This window comes from Mastomys coucha, unplaced genomic scaffold, assembly GCF_008632895.1.
Source record: "Mastomys coucha isolate ucsf_1 unplaced genomic scaffold, UCSF_Mcou_1 pScaffold18, whole genome shotgun sequence".
NCBI classification, from domain to species: Eukaryota; Metazoa; Chordata; class Mammalia; order Rodentia; family Muridae; genus Mastomys; species Mastomys coucha.
This window is the reverse complement of record NW_022196900.1, coordinates 12,492,531-12,510,349: the sequence shown is the minus strand read 5'-3', so window position 1 is coordinate 12,510,349 and position 17,819 is coordinate 12,492,531. Positions and strand designations below refer to the sequence as shown.

The 17,819-nt window shown below is 36.4% G+C and overlaps 1 pseudogene; it reads right to left on the bottom strand.

Annotated features, from left to right (window-relative positions):
• Positions 1-14,717: 14,717 nt before the first annotated feature.
• LOC116097334 lies at positions 14,718-14,826 on the bottom strand (annotated as a pseudogene).
• Between the last annotated feature and the right edge of the window lie 2,993 nt (positions 14,827-17,819).

Genomic DNA, 17,819 nt, shown 5'->3' with positions numbered 1-17,819 from the left:
AATTTGTCTAGATTTTTCATTTATGGACAATGATATAAATGTGCTGAACACAATATTATTAAGCTGAATTCTGAAGCATATTAAAAGGATTACAGAGTATGACCAAAATGGATTTATTCCCAGACTGCAAAGGTAATTCAATATATAAAAAGCTCTCTATGCAATATGCCATATTATATTGGAATAAAAAATGTAATCATCACTTCTAATCATCTCAATTGATGCATAAAAAGCATCTGACAAACTTCAATAACACTTTATAATGGGGGTCACTCAATAATAGAGAAACAGATAGACATTCCATCACCATGATAAAGGCCATATACAAAAAAATCTCACAGTCAATAGCCATCAATAAGAACGTGACAGATTTTTCCTCTCTACCATTGTGGAAAAGAAAAGGATGCTTGCTCTTAGACATCGAGTGAATTCAGTATTGGGAGCTCCAGTCAGAGTATTTATTGTGTAGCAGTTTCCTCTAAGGTACAGCCATGCAAATTAGAGGATAGTGATTAAGAGACAGGATATTCTAAAAAGAGAATAAACACTATTATTCTTCAAGGAAACTCATTAATCTCAGGCAACTCAAAGGCTTCAGGAAATCCCTGCAACTGACCAGGACCCTTCCTCTGCAAACATATTGAAAGGCCCACCTTGCCAAGAGAGCCACCTTCAGACAGGCTGGGCTGCCTAGTAGAGGTTCTTATCAGATCGGTAGCTTGGAAAACTCAGGGATCTAGTAAGTTTCATGGACAACACTTTGACCAGCTGAACTGCCTGGAATAGGCAGAGGCCAACAGATGAATCTAGAAAAGACACTCTTTAATTTATCGAATTACATGAAGCTTGTTAGTTTGCACAAATTCCCAGCTTTCAATGAGCTGGCATCCATGCTGGGATTAGCTTTTGGTATTTTATTAATCTTTGAACTATTTCTGTTCCTGTAATTAAATACTTAACTCATACTCCTTGTGTAAGTAACCCAAGTAAGGCTTATTAGTTCACCTAGCTGGCTTTTTGTTGTATTTGTTGTATTTGTTGTTAGTTCCCTGTTTTGGGTTAGTAGATAAGTGCTCATCTCTCTCCCAAATACTGTCACATAACAGCAATTTGGAATGAAAAATAAAGAGGTCCTCATCAGAATGGAGAATGTACCTAACATGATATGCTTCATAAAAAATAGTTTAAGATAATAATTTCACAACTGAGTTTAGTGCATGTAAAATTGTTAACATTCAGCAAAATGCAGGATACAAAATCAACAGAAATAATCAGTTACATTTTGAATAATAGCCTTGACCACATAAAATTAATTTTGAAAAGCTGTTCTTATTTTATCTTATTTTATTTTATTTTACTTTTATTTTTATTTTTTTAACAGTCTAGCCATCGCCTTACTCTGGTACTCCTTCCCATAGTTCCTGTATTATTCCTCCTCCCCTTGTCTCCAAGAGGATGCCCTGTCACCCTCCTACTCCCTGGGTTCTCATGTCTCTCTAGGGTTAGGCACATCTTCGCCTACTGAAGCCAGACCAGGCAGTCCTCTGCTATGTTTGTGTCAGGGCCTTGGACCACTTCATGTATGCTTCCTGGTTGATGGCTCAGGGTCAGAGATTTTAAGGGTCTAGGTTAGTTGAGATTTCTGGTCTTCCTATGGCATCACCCCTCTGCTCACCATATGTTTCAGTCAAATTATTGAATATTTGAAACTGTTTGAGAAGGGTATAACTATGTTGAGATGTTTCTCAACAATATCAATGTAGTTACCATATAATGTTTCATAAGAACAGTGCTTCTAGGTTTTTTTGAGAAATATTAAAATTATTTTAAGCAAGCATCAAAATTCTTAAATAGTTTATGAATAGAAATGAGATAAGTGAAAGTGTTTGGAAGGGGAAGCTTTGCACAAGTGAAGGTAATTTTTGAAAGAACAGAGAAAAAAGGCAGTGTACTCAGACAGTCATTAAAAAGAATAGGTGTTACATATTTAACATATTTACTAACTGCATTAAAATGTCTTCCTATTAAGTATTCTCTGCTTAGTGGTTACTTGACAAAAGTAGAAATCCTTGACCTGTGAAATCATATGTATTAACTAAATTGAACCTAATTCAGTAAAATATTAAGAGATAAAGAATAATCTATGTACTAGCACAAAATTCCTTTGGCCTTTCTTCATAATGAGCAGTATATAATAGCATCAACCTTTCAATTTTAATGGCAGTCCTATGACATAACACAGTATAATTACAAAGATTGTCTACATTAGTCAGCAGCTCTTTTAGATGTTGTGTCTTTTACATGACAACACAGATCAGTATTATATTTTACAGAATATTTTCAAAATTTTCACCAGGAAGCAAATAGAAAATGTGAACCATTAATAATGGAATAAATACTTAATTTTATCACAAGGCATTTCTTCTGGTCATCTCACATTGTACCTCTTAGAGAAGAACAATAGCATGTTCTTTAGTAAGAAAATAAAAACTTGCAAATAACTCAACAAAATGTCCTAGATATATAAAAGTCTTTGAATGTTATTATTCCTTTCCATTATTGATGGTGATGTTGATGATTATGCATCATGATTTATTTGTACTTCTATAAGGAATCCATGTTTGACTTTACCATCTATAAAACATGCACCTTCTGTAATTGGAATTTCGCAAATCAAAACATTGTCTTGCCAATAACTGAGTTTTGGCTTACAAATCCCTATTATACTGTGTGATAATAGGGAACATATGAAAAGGGATACCAATGAAAAATCAACATAGAATCTGAAGAGGTATAATTTTCAGTATCTGATAAACAGTAGTACTAATGTCAGAGTTATTCTTAATATGGACTCAAGTTTGACAACTTAAAAAAAATCTGCTGGATTGAGATGAGAAAGGGAGACATTTCTTCATTGTTTTATCTCTGTTGTCTAATGCAGGTATTTGTATTCTGTGTCAAAAGGATAGCTGGGAGTCAGCCATTGGCCTTCTCTGGTGATTAGAATTGGCTCCCTCTACTCTAACAATTACTTCTCCTTCTCCATTAAAATGACTGTCTGAAATTCTTTGAAATCATCTACATAGTTTGCATATGAAAGTAACAAAGGGGAAAGAGATTTTCATGGAAATGACAAGCATACAGAGCATGCAAGCCATTCAGTTAAGGCTTAAAATTGCACTACATGTGTAGTATCTCATAGAGCTTGAAAAAATTTCAAGTGTCATGTAAGTTCTCTCCAGAGAATATGTATTCATTTTACCAACTATTTTCAAACATTCATGTTCTCCAAAAGAATACTTTCCAAAATGCTTGTTTCCATTACAGAGAACATTTATAAAACCTCACTAAAAATGTAGTCAAAACAATAGAAAACAATTATTATAAACTTTTAATTTTTTTCTTGACAGAAGAAAATATAAATTATATACAACTGTGTGTTTACTTTCTTCTAAAAATTGTTATATATAAGACAGTTGATTTCTGCATTGAAAGTGCTGACTTATCTCTATTTGGTAATAATGGGCTCTGCACCTTGGTCTTAGGGATGGAAGTGTGAGCATTAATACTGGTAATAAATGTCTTCATTGGGGGAAAAAGTAGATAAATCACACATTGAAGGTGAGCAGTAAAAACAGAAAAGCAAGATGTCATGAAGGGAATATATACCTCAAAGAAAAGAAATAGAAAGTAAAATTTTACACAGGAGAGTAAGAAGCATGAAAGAAACCAGTTTGATTAAATTCATAATAAGTTATGATGGCTATTAACTTTTTTGCTCAGGGGACAGGGACTCTTCAATGAACATGGAACTCCTAATATTTGAATTGTTAATGTATTTTTCCACATCAGTCATTTACTGTGCTCCCATTTTCCCCATTCTTGTTTCCTCTATTTGTTCTATGGTTCCTCTAGACAATTGAATACTCAATTTTATTATCATAAAAAGGAGCTATAAATGCAAGAAAACATACATTTATCTTTCTGAGATTGGTTTAATTAACTTAATATTATATCTCAACTTTCATCCATTTTCCTGCAAACACCATAACTCCATTCTTCTTGATGGCTGGAAATATTCCCTGTGTCTTATTTGCTACAGTTTTCTTAGCCATTTATCTACTGTAGGACACCTAGATAGGTGGATGTGACTAAGCTGTAGTGACTACTACTGAATTAAACATTGAGGAGCAACTATCACTGTGATAAGCTGACATGGAGATCTTCAGGTCCACTCAAGGTCCCACAGCAGATCTCCTTTCACATTAGAGACTGAGCAACTCTGCATTCCTTCCAGCAGTGTAGAAGGGATTCCTTTTGTCCAGTCCTTGTCATCTTGTTACTTGCCTTTTTCCATTAAATAATTAATTAATTATTTTATTTATTTACATCCAAAGTGCTGACCCTCCTCCTGCTTCCCCCTCAAAGAGTTCTTCCCCCCCATCCCCCTTTACTTTCACCTCCACCCTGGGCCATCAAGTTTCTATAAGATTAGGCACATCCTCTCCTACTGCAGCTGGAGAAGGTAGCCCTCTGCTACATATATGCCATGAGGTAAAAGGGGTTGGACCAAATGTATGCTGTTTTATGGTGGCTAAGTCTCTGGGAGCTCCCAGGGGTCCAGGTTACTTGACACTCTTGGTCTTCCTATGGGGTTGCTATCCCCTTCAGCTCCTTCAGTCCTTCCCCTAACTCTTCCACAGAGGTCCCTGACCTTACTCCAATGCTTGGATGTGACTGTCTGCATCTGTCTCAGTCAGCTGCTGAGTAGAACCTCTCATAGGACAGCCATGCTTGGCTCCTGTCTGAAAGCACAACATAGCATCAGTAATAGTGAATAGGGTTGTGTCTGCTCATGTAGTAGATCCCAAGTTGTGCCAGTCACTGTTTAGCCATTCCTTCCATTTATGATCCATTTTTCCTCCCTGAATTTCTTTTAGGCGGGAACAGTTTGGGGCCAAAAGTTTTGTAGGTGTTTTGGTGTCGCCATCCCTCCACTGGGAATTCTGTCTGACTAATGGAGGTGGTCTGTTCATGTTTCAACAAAATAACTGCCTATAGATTGGAAACAGATCTTTTCTAACCGTGTATCTGACAGAGAGCTAATATCTAAAATATATAAAGATTTCAAGTTAGATCCAAAAGGCAAATAGCCCAATTAAAAAATGGTATACAGAGCTAAACAGAGAATTTTCAACAGAAAAATTTCAAATGAACAAGAAACACATAAAGAAATGGTCAATATCCTTAGCTGAAATTCTATCTTACACCCAACAGAATGTCTAAGATCTAAAACTCAAGTGATAGCACATGCAGGTGAGGATGTGGAGAAAGAGGAACACTCCTCCATTGCTGGTGGGATTGTAAACCTGTACAACCAGTCTGGAAATCAATATGGCTGTTCCTAGGAAAGTTGGAAATTGTTCTACCTGAAAACCTATCTATACCACACCTAGGCATATGACTAAAAGATGCTTCACTACATCACAAGGACATGTGCTCCAGTATGTTCATAGAGACCTTATTCAAAATACCCAGAAACTGGAAGCAACCCAGATGTCCCTCAACTGACGAACAGATACAGAAAATGTGATTCAGTTACTTGTCTACCTAATGACTGGCATTCTGAATGGGGTGAGACAGATTGTTAGTGTAGTTTGCATTTTTTAAATCATAAACATGTGATTTATTATGACATTGAACAAATATTTTTGTTGATTCTATCTCTGCATCTTCCCCCTTCTTCTCCTACATCTCAGGAACTTGAAGCAGTTTATCGAACTTAAATTCTCCCATTCCTTACAGTACTTCCCCAAGTTTTCAAATATGTCTAATGAACAAAATATTTTCTTATAGTGAAGGGTGTGTGTGTGCTTTGTGTGTGTGTGTGTGTGTGTGTGTGTGTGTGGTGGTTTTCTCAAAGGCAAAGGGTAGGTTTTTTTCTCAAGTCCAGGTTAGTAAAACACAGAGCAGACAGATGTCACACGGAATGGTAAGGCTAATAATAAAACACCTCTAATTAGCAGGTACAGTAATGAGTGACTTTCAACATGTTCTATGGTACTTCAGAAAATTTTGGATTTTAGATTGAAAATGCATAGTCCTGGCAATTACACTTAGATCTCAGGTAGAGAGATCTCACATCCAAGTAACATTTGAGTTTTTTAGCACTTAGATCAGTCAAGTTACAGAAACATCCCTTCAGATTAGACAAAAAGGGTAAAAACTTTTGATTAAACATGTGAGCTAGAAATTCCTAACTCCTTTACATCCCAGAAAGGTTCAACAAGACTACAGATTTTTATAACATTACCTGACCCAAATTCTCTTGTCTAATAAGACTATACAATAAAGTTGCTTTAGATAAGGAAAATTCTTTAGACTTTGAGCCTCTGAATATAAATAGATATGAAGGTAAAGAGGTCACAATTCAAAGATAACAGCTCGAATGCAGTGCATTCTCTTGTTTGCTATGCTGGTTATATATTATGTATTGAACTAGCATATTGACTTGGATAGAAATATTCTTCATATGTTGTTCAAAATAGCTTTTCTAACCTATTGCTTCCTAGGTTTTCACATAAAGGTTTCCATATGCAAGAGTGCTATATGTGGTGAGCAAAGAAAACCATAGTGTAGAGTCTATTATTGGAAATACAGGGAGACCTCCTTTGAATCCATTTAGCCTTATTCATTGTATATTGTCTGCTTTCGTTTATTTTTTCTAACTATTAGTCTCAGAGATTCTAAGAATAGCAGTTACAGAATTTTTTGGGAATAAAAATGTATTAGGCTTCTATAAATAATTCATCTCAAATTATCTAGCAGCAGCACTTGTGACATGCACAATCTTTTCTGGTTATGAGATCCAGAGGCAGAAAATACGTGATTAAAATGATATCCTCACCCTGTACTGCCACAACAACATCCTCTCCCACTGATTGCTATGCTGTTTACACTAGGAAATTGTTCAGTTATATAGACTGCAATGTGTTTTCATTTATATATTCTATCTTCATTAATATTAAAGACTTGTTCCCAGAGATAAAAATGTATACTACCAATTTCAAATTTATTACAGTTTATTTGAGGATTCTTTTTTTTTTATTTTCTTTATTTACATGTAAATTTCTCCATTCCTAGTTTCCCCTCCAAAAAACAAAGAAACAAACAAAAACAACAGAAACAAACCCTGTTGCCTCCCACTTCCCCATGCCTGCCACCCCGCCCCCTCTCCCACTTTCTGGCCCTGGCATTCCCCTACACTGGGGCACAGAACTTTCACAGGGCAGAGCTCCTCTCCTCCTATTGATGATTGAATTTGCAATCTATTTGAAGATTCTTTAAAAAAAAAAGTGCAATTAACATAAAAGGATTGGGTATATCTATTTGTAATTCCTCAAACTAAATAGCAAATTTAGGGATTTATAGCATTCATCTTTGGAATGTTTATGCTCAATACAAAATGCATATAAAATATCAGAAGACTCAACTGGATCCTTCGTTTCTTTTCTGACATTCGCTAGCCTTATCTTTATAGTTCCTGCCTGTATGCAGAGTATAAACTACGTGGTTCTAGACATTTCTACTGCAAATTTCTTTAGCAAAGTAATTTAAAAGATCAAAAGTTAAAGTTCTTATATTCTACTAAATCTATTAATGATAAATATGCACTTTTATTTTTGCATCTGTAAGACACTCTAGTTCATGGTTGAGGACTCAGAACACTATCTTAAGAGCAAATAATCTGAAAGTAGATATTTTAAATCTCATACCAGACAACTCCTGATTTTATTCTCTTGAGTATGATGCCAACTTCCCTAATTTTGGTTTCTTCACATAACACACAGATTTGATGTCAGTTTTAAGGACTAAAGGTATGCAAGATGTCTACAATATTCTATGTAACGGAATACTCATTAGGTAGTTTGGTGGTTTGAGTAAGAATAGGCTCATATGTTTGAATGCATGGTCCTTAGTTGATGAAAGTGTTTATGAGGGATTTGGAGGTGTTGTCTTGATGGAAAAGATTTGACACTGGGGCCTGGCTACTGCTTCAATGCGCACTTGCCTGTTGCCATGCTCCATGCTATGGTATTCATTCACTCTAACCTTCTGAAATGGTTAGCTCATATACACCTCTTCTTCTTTAAGTTGACCTTATAACTGCAATAGAAGTAACTAAGGGATATCATTATTTTTGTAGTATTTTAGTTTTCTGAATTATAAGGTATTGTATCTTGACAGATGAGTAGGTTATGTATAGGTGAACATTCAAAGGAAGAACAAAGTCTTATTAAATGATGTTTTAGTGGAGTTTAGGACTAATTCACTTACTCTAACTGAAATATATAAAAATATACTAGGTTACCTTGATATAAGGGTTTGTGCCTAGTTTTATTACATTGTTTTATTCTATGTTTGGTTAATATCACTGGAGGCCTGTTTTTTTTTTCTGAAGGGAAATGGAGGAGCAATGGGTCTAGGGAGAGAAGAATGGTGGGGAAGAGCTGGGAGGAATTGAAGGAAGAGAGGCTGCAGTCTGGATGTACTATATGAGAGAAGAATAAATAAAATACAAATATACTTCAGGCATTGCTCTGCAGGTTAGAATGCTTGCCCTTAGATCTGATAACTTGAGCTAAATTCTGAAAGTCAGATGACTAGAAAGACCTGACTCCTGTCTTCACACATGCTATGAAAAATGCTTGCCTCATAACAACTTTTAAAATAAGTAATAAATACAAACAATTTAAAGTACAGTGTTGATGTCTTTTTTAGAAAAATATGGTGATTTCTTTGTAGGCAATATTTTAGAAGGAAAATCAAGTTGTCTTTTTATAAATTTGGTAGTGTGGTTAAAAAATGTTTTTCATTTGTTTGTAATACCAAAGGGTTGTACCATTATACTAAACAATACTTAGGAGAAAAATACTGTCAGCAAATAAACACACATCTATTTATCTATGTATAAGTTGACAGTGTTGACTAAGTAAATCGAGAAATAAATTACTCTATGTGCTGCACTTAAGCAACTTGCCGGATAGCAGGCTTACAATGTCTATTTTATGTAAGTTTATTTCAGACCCAAAGAGAGGAAAAACAAAGCTTAAGGGTAGAGTGATTTTGTAAATAAGCATATGTGCTATGTGGCTAGATAAAATTAGTTGAAAGTCAATTTGCATTCCCTCAATTTTCTACAAATGTGGCTGACTATAAAATTTAGAGGGATATTACAGCATAGCCTTACATTGGAAACCTCAAGAGCTTTGCACATGCAGATGCTTGCATTAAAATGTATTGAATGGAAAGAGACCTCTGCTAGCAACTGTAATCTTTATTACTTCAACTTTTAAAAAACACTTTTACTCATCAGGGATTGTGTGAGGCACTTGGGAGAAGACAATGAGCAAAGCAGAAAGAGTTTCTGCTCTGAAGATCAGAGATCATTGTAGCTGAAGAACCATTAAGCAAGCAGTTAGTAATTTTACCACTAACTCCATGTGTAGTAGGGAGTCTCTTCTAATGTAAAAAAAAGAATAAGGTAAGAGTTTCCTAAGGAAATGATGATTGATTCAGACCTGAAGTAAGTTGTGTTAGTTAGGGTTTTATGCCTGTGATGAGATACCATGACAATAACAACTCTTATGAAGAAACAAATTTAACTGGGAGTGCCTTACAAATGTAAGCTTAGTCAGTTACTGTCATGGCAAGAAGCATGGTGGCATGCAGACAGACATGGTGCTAGAGAGGTAGCTGGATCTACCATATGAATTACCAAACAGAGGGAAGAATGAGTGATACTGGCCTTGTCTTGAGTATTTGAAACACGGAAGTCAAACCCCTAGTGACATACTTTCTCCAACAAAGCCACACCCACTCCATAAAGGCCACAGCTCTTACTAGTGTCACTCCCTATGAGCCAATGGGGGCCATTTGGATTCAAATCATCACAGAAGTTAAGAAAGAGTTTGCAGAAGCTAAAATGGTAAGCAGTATTAGTAGTTTCGATTTCACTATGTATGCTAAAACAACAAATCTACCATTACATTTTAAAGGACCTAGACATATTTTATAAAGAGGCTGAAATAATTTAGAGTGTTTAATAGTTTTAAGAAATTACTCAGTAATGCTAATGAAGAAAGTCTTGTTAGACAAATTAATAAAGAAGAAAAATCACTAAAAATGGAAGTGGATGATATTTAGAAAACCTAACAAAGATGAATCAACACTGAAGCAGAAAGCAGAACACTTTGATATGTATGACTGAACTCCCTAAAATGACTTCAAATTACAGAGTTACTGCATTTATTCTTATGAAGGTAATTTGTCCTCTCTATATGTAGTTGAGTCATGAGTTCTTAAAAACTCCTTCCTGTTCTATGTTAGATAAATAGTTAAATTCCATGCCCACTCTGACCTGGACTGACAATGTACCCAGGTTTGTTTGGGACTTGTTATCTTTACTTCTGAGCCCCTGAAGTATTTGGAGTACAGAAATACAGGCCACACATAGTGGTAACCTTTGTCCCTTGGACACTTTGTCTTTGTAGAGAACACACTGGCTTAAGACAGGTGAGATAAATAAACTTAATATTACATATGTATTTCAGAATCACTGTAAGAACATGTGATATTGATGGCACTCATACATCAATCAGTGAACACTTAATAGATCTGAGTTTCTAAATCTCTTCATAATTATTTGTTGAGTTTTATGATAGAAGAAATATAGAAGGTGACATTAATAGCATACAGTCTATTCCTTATATAGTTCAACATGCTCAAGGATAAAATAATGTGCACCAATAATTTGGATGCATATATGCATTCTATACAAAAGAAATCTTCAAATTGAGAAAATAACATTTTATCAATAAAAATTTATACAATAAATAACTAGCCTGTTAGAAAATAATTTTTAGTGTCACTATCCTGTTAAGTATACATTGAAGTTTATTCTATATTAGGTTTAAAATGTGTTACAATTATGTTTTATGAACTATGCTTACTGCAAAAGAAGGTTTATTTCTTGAATTTAGCAAATAATACTATTTTGCCATAATCAACTGGTGAGTTTACATTTTAATAGTAGAAGCAATTATTTGCACATCCATTTCACTTCTCAATCTACCTGTTGTTGTCAAATAAAAAAAACCATTCAGGTTTTACCAAATAACATTAATTTTTTTGCATCATTTCAAATGAACTCTAATATCCACTACCAGCTATGATGTAATATCATGAAACATTAGTGCAGCTAATTGTAAAGCCTCAATGCTAGAGAAATTGTGAGATCACATTTTAAAGGCTTAAGGAAACTATGAAAGCTGCAGAACTAAAAGAACCACACTTGGCAGCAGCCTTAGGGATGAACTCCAGTCTGCTTTCACTGGAGTTTCCTGGCTCTTGTTGACTCAGCTAGCTCTCTTGGGGAAATAAAATCAGTGCAGTTGTTGCAGAGAAGCAATGAAGCAACAAGATCAAGAGCAGAATCTAGAGACATGGACAGCCTTCTCCATGGATTAATGACGAGTCCTAAGGCTGAATGGAAGGGCAATTCTTGAAGTAGAAGTCAAATATCTTCAGCCTTTAGATTTCACATTCTAATGAGAAAGACAAATCCTAACACCAGAGAGCTAAGGAAGTAAGAGAGCAGGCAATCGTAAATTGTTGTACTTGGTCTATTTAGAATTTTTTTAAATTTTTGAAATTATAATTATATTACTGTTCTCTCCCTTCTCATATATATTGCTTTGTTTTCTTTCAAAATTATAACCACTTCTTTCACTGATAGTTGTTAAGTGCATATGTGAATTTGTACATACATGTATATTCCTAAGTATAACCTGCTGGGTTTTTGTTTTGCTTTGTTTTATTGTAGGAATACTTGGCATTTTTTACTCTTTTTTTAAAAAATTTATTGGATCTTTGTGAATTTCATATCACACACTCCAATCCCACTCATTTCCCCCTCCTCGCATACCCACCCTCTGCAAACTCCTCCAACCACCCCACACCAGGAAAGAAAATCTCATTGTAGACGCTATAGAGTGTCAGTGTTTCCTACAGTATACACTTTTGCTTACAAGTCTTTACCTCCAAAGATTCCTTCCAAGGAGTCTTCTCTGGTAGGAGGCCTCTGGCTTCCACTACAAAAATCAATACTGGAATCTCACTGTACCCTGTCTCAGATATCCTGTTGTTGCCCTGTATCTTGGTAATCAAGCAAGTTTGCATCTGTAGGATCAGCTCATTCCTGCATTCCAGCAGTTAATCCATGGGTTTGATATTAGGGTGGGACAATTCAAAGCCCCAGGGACAGGCTTTGTCTCCCCCTTGGAGATACAGATGTAGGCCAGATCAGACAAGATTAAATTAAATAAAGGCTAGTTTATTAGGCATTGTTCCAGGGCAATTTCAGCAGTCCCAAAGAACAGAGCTGAAAAAATCACTTATCTGGGCTAGCGTTGGGAAATTTTATAGACTGTGGGTGAAGGGTGATACTTGTCCGCTACAAGCTGGGTTTGTGCCAAAGCATGGTCAAGAGCTGAGCACTTAGGTGTGGATTTGGGTGGCTGGCAACATCAGGAGAGGACGTTGTGATAATTGCCAAGAATGCACAGCAGGGCTCTTGGAACCATTCCTTTGTTAGGAGGTTTTCTGTGTGGACCGGGTTAAAAGGGAAGGGAAACAGATTTCCAGGCTTGTGAATGGGTGAGTAGAAATTATAGCCAAACACTTGGAACTGGGCCTGAGATGTATCTGAGCTGGTCAGCCTGCCTGCTCTCCTGCTCTTCTCGCACACCACCAGGGCAAGCTCTTCTGCCCTTCCCCAGTGGGCCCATTCAATGTCAGCAAGTGCCAGGACCTGCTCTCTGGTGCTCATACCCTCTGGTCAGCTCACCAGCAACTTCAGCAACCAGAGCCAACTCTCGTGCGCTTTTCGGGCAAGGGTTGGAAATCACTGAAGGAAGACCCCAGAATCAGATAGTAAGCAAAGACAAAGAATGTTTACTCTGCAGAAACATCCAGCATTCAGGGATCAACCATTTACCAAAATGGCGACCCCAGACAAAGGCATGCAGGCCTTCTTACAGGGAACTGGAAAAAGTCTTTAGTAGGGTTAGGCAATCTAAAATTTTCACTGGTGGGTGCTACGGGGTCACAGGTGGTCAGTGGTCTGAATTCCACATTACTAATGTTCAGTGATGTGTGGTCAGTGGTCTTCACTCCCATGTCATGAACGTTCAATCATGTGATGAAATAGGGCTGCCCAGCGCAGATAGCCAATTCTGAGATATTTCTGCATTTTTTTGTTTATCCTCAGGTTGTTCTTTAGGAGGTTATGATATTGTTCTGGATTTTATGGTATGTTCCCAGAGCTGGTGCCTTAAGACCTAGTTTCTCAGACTTATGGTCTGTTTCTTAGGCTAATGCCTTAAAGCCTTTCTGGAAATCAGGCCTGGTCCTTAAAATGAAGACAAATGGAATTCTTAAATGGAGACAAATGGAGATTATATTGTCCTTTCACAGGGAGTCCGTCAGCTAGCATGGGGTAGGGTTCAGTTATCCTACTCTCATGCTTCCAGGACTGGGTCTCCCAAAATGCTCAGTAGATGGTTAGGGCCAGTTGTGTACAGTCTGCAGATATTAACGTGTCCCCACCATGACAGCCCACACCAGCCTATCTGCCTGGCCTTTGTTAGTAACAGACTCCTGCTGTTGTAGGGCTAAGAAACCAAATGTGGTCCCTTGTGGCAGCACATGTCTGGACCCCACCAAAGTCCAAGGTGGTATCACCAACTACTGACAGGCTGCACCTTCAAGTCTCCAGTTCTGCCTCTCTTCATCATGCCCACATCCTCCTGTTTCTCTCTCTTCCATTTCTCCACCACCTATTTTCTCCTTTGTTGCACTGTGGTCTCTAAGTGTCTAGGACCATCTCAGGGGTGGTCTCAGGAGTATTCCATCATATCAAGGCATTCTGGCACTAGGCAGAGTCATTTGGGGCAAGATCTCACCCCTCCACCTCCTACCAGACTGGTGATCATCTCAGGCTTGTTCCAGGTTCCGCCCCCTGGTGCCAGGCTCACTTTTTAAACAGAGAATTAGTGTGGGGAGCCGCAGCTCCCACCCTATATATATTTTGAACACCTGGTCTCCGGCCAGAGCAGAGAGCATTGAGATAAACAAGCCTTAGTTGGAAAAGCTGTGTGTCTCTAGTTTATGATGCATGCTGGCATGATTTCTCCTAGCCTATTATGCTTTGCCACATAGCCGATGCTGATTGGGACCAGGGAAAGTATTTAACCCACAAGGGCTGGTGGCTGAGGGAGTATTGAGTAAGTATGTAGAATTAGGGCTGGTGATGGATTAGGAGTGAGCATGTAGAATTAGGGCTGGTGATGGGTTAGGAGAGATTTAGGAGTAAGTATGTAGAATTGGGGCTGGTAATGGGATAGGAGAGAAGATGTAGATATAGAAGTAAGATGTAATGACAGATGTAAAATGTAGAATTAGGAATAAGTATGTAACTAATAAGATGTAACTAATAAGATGTAAGTAGTAATAAGTAAGAAGTAAGAAGAAGATATAGAAGAATATAAAAGAAGCTAGCTATAGAAGAAGTAAAAATGAAGGTTCCTGATTAAACTGCATGAAGAAGGGCTCGGTGTTTGCCTCCTTATTTCCGCTGGATGGAAAAAGGCACCCGACAAATTAGGCTTTATTCACTTAGATGTTCACAGGTCAGGACGCTGAGTATAGATATAACCTTTCTCTTTTCTTCTACCTACTTACACATATGTGCCCTCTAGAGGCAGGCATAACCTGATGTTTTTTAAATGTGGATAAAATAATAGTATGCCAAAGTCTTTTCTGAAATTTAAATAAAATGTTTATTTTATATGTTTCCAAGAAGTATCACGTTATCTTATTAATAGAAATATTGCTGGAGAATACATATTTCTGTAAGATTTTCATTTCTCTCTTACTTTCCCTTAAGATTCTCTTGCAAAAATTCACTTATTATATGCCAAGCTGGCTTCCTGTTTAATGGTCCGGAGACTTCATATTTGGATTTATCTTTAAATTTTCACATTCCTATTTTTATGCATATGGATGTTTTGTCTCCAGCATGTGTTTGCACTGTACACAGAAAGGCACAAAAGAAGTGTTAACTGTCAGATTCCAGGGAACTTCTTTACAGAAGACTGTGAACTACCATGTGAGTGATGGTAACTGAACCCAAGTCCTTAGCAAGAAGAGCAATGAGCATTCGTTAAGACTGAGCCATCACTCTAGCTCCTTGGCTCAGGGATTTGAGATTTTCTTTTGAAAACTAAAATGTAATAGATTATTTTTGTTCAAATCATCCTTCATTATTTATAAAACAAAAGTATCAATGTGCAATCTAACTTAAGCAGCCATATTGTATGCCTGAAGGGCTTCTATTGCGTCCGTAATGCTATTCATATACGTTTCTGTTTGGATTTACTACCAGGAAATCAAAACAAAATGTGTGTTAATGTGAGAGACATAACTAGCTGTCCTTTCTATTTAAGGTGCTTGAGCATGCTGTGATACTGCTTTATAGCATCTTAGAGAGAGTACTCCTCACAGCGAGAATGCTGCTCTTAGGACAAAGAGAGTTCATTGATACAGCACAGGGGGAAACTGCCACTGTAAGAGACATTAAGCAGTGTGTATCTGAATTAAAATGTACATAATCAACTCATAACTCATAAATATACTTGAATTATTCCCATATTATTTTCATTTTATACTATTTTATAGTATTTTAATACTGAAAATTTAGTAGTAAGTTTAATATCATAATACTGGGAATTACTTAAAATCATTTTCTGATTCTGTATTTACAAGCACATTCTAACCTATGTATAGAATTCTATAGAGAAGATGGTAAGATGTCCATATATTTCTTTCCTGTATAGTTATTTATTCGACTTCTTGTGCCTTTGTTCAGAGAAAGATGGTGTTCTAAATAAACTATGCTAGGAAAATACACTACGTCATCCATTCTTCAATTTAACGGAACTTGATTTGCTACATAATTATTTAACAAGGATTGACAATACATGCTGAGTGTGAGTAAGTCTATTGCTGCTAACTGATAGTGGTTTGACTAACTTATATTTTGATGAGAAAATATTTGACATTTAATAAATAGGCAAATGATAGCATAACTAAAGGCAGTACAAAGGTTAACACAAGATGGGCAGCAGATAAAATGGTGTGAAGAGACAAATAGGTAAGTGAGGTACCCTTACAGTGGTGGTCACAAAATCATTTTGCAGGGGCTGACTTAGCAGTCAAGACTTGAAAGACAAGCTATATCCATTAAATTCCCCAAAAGAACCATGAATAAAGTTCCATCTTTCAACTATAGATTAAGAGCACTTCACCCTGTCACATCCCTGACAGAATGAATGGCACAGAAATATGAAGACTTTCTAAAGTAAACAACAGCTAAGAGATCAAAAGGAATGTGTGTTCTGAAATACCATCAGACTGCCTAAGCTTACTGTCACTTTCTTTCTAGTAGCCCTGACCCATTGAAGATTGAAATCAAGAATCAAGATTGAACACAGAAGGGCAGACACAGAAAACACTGTGTAGAGCTTGCTGGCTTTGAACACTAGAGTTCCTGAAGAGAAATTTCTTAATGGAGGAGAGAATGAAGCAGTAGTCTAGTTTGTTTCTTTCTTCTTCTTTTCTTTGTGCGTTTCTCCCTTACTGCTTCCTCTTTCCTTCCCTTCCTCCCTCTTTCTCTTTCTTTCTTTTCCTCCCCCCTCCCTCTCTCCTTTTCTCCTTCCCTGCTTGCTTGCTTTCTTCCTCTTTCTTTTCCCCTGTTCCTTAATTTTATTTATTTATTTTCTTTTCCTAATTCCTCTTCTGCTAGCTCCAAGAATCTTATGTTTGTGGGTATCAAACTAAAACAGCAAAACAAAACAGTCAGGAGTCATCAAGGAAAAACTAAAGGCTACCAGGTGATCTTGCAGAGATGGTTTCACTATGGACTGTAGACTGCAATGAGTGAGTCCTTGCAGGCATGGGTGAAGGAACATCTTCAGGATTTGATTCCTGCTATTGATATGTGTTGTCTATATATTATATACTAAATTAAATTCATATATAATCCATGGGCATTAGCCAGCCCTATTGGCCAGATTTTCTGCAGATCAATGAAGATGTAACATCTTGTAGTAATAGTATACAGACAAATATATGATTCTTTAATTCCTAATCACAATTCTAAAAGAATTGCTAAAATCATACTAATAATTATTAAGCCCTTTATAATAAGACTACCATTAAAGCCCTCTCTTATCTGAAAACTTCACTTAAAACTCAGCCAGTCTTCACATGTCATAGTTTAAATGCTTCTGAGACAGAAAGAAGGCATTTTCAACTTATAATATATTACTTAGAACTATCCAATACTTACTCAAAGGTCATAAAAGAGAACTTATGATTTCTTGTAGGTTCAAGGACAGAAGATAAATATTGACTGGGTTTATGTATATAAAACTTAAATGCTTACAGACACATATTATGGATTTAGAATATCAATAAACCTGTGGAGCTAGTGACAGATAATGAATATCTAGCTAGAAACTAATCTTAAAAGAAACATATGTAAACTTCTTTTTCAATTTATGATTTGAATTTATGTTTGAACTTTTAGTGAACTTCTGTAAAAAAATGTGATGCTTAAAAAATATGATCTATGATATTCTCCAGATCCATCCATTTACCTAAGAATTTCATAAATTTATTGTTTTTAATAGCTGAGT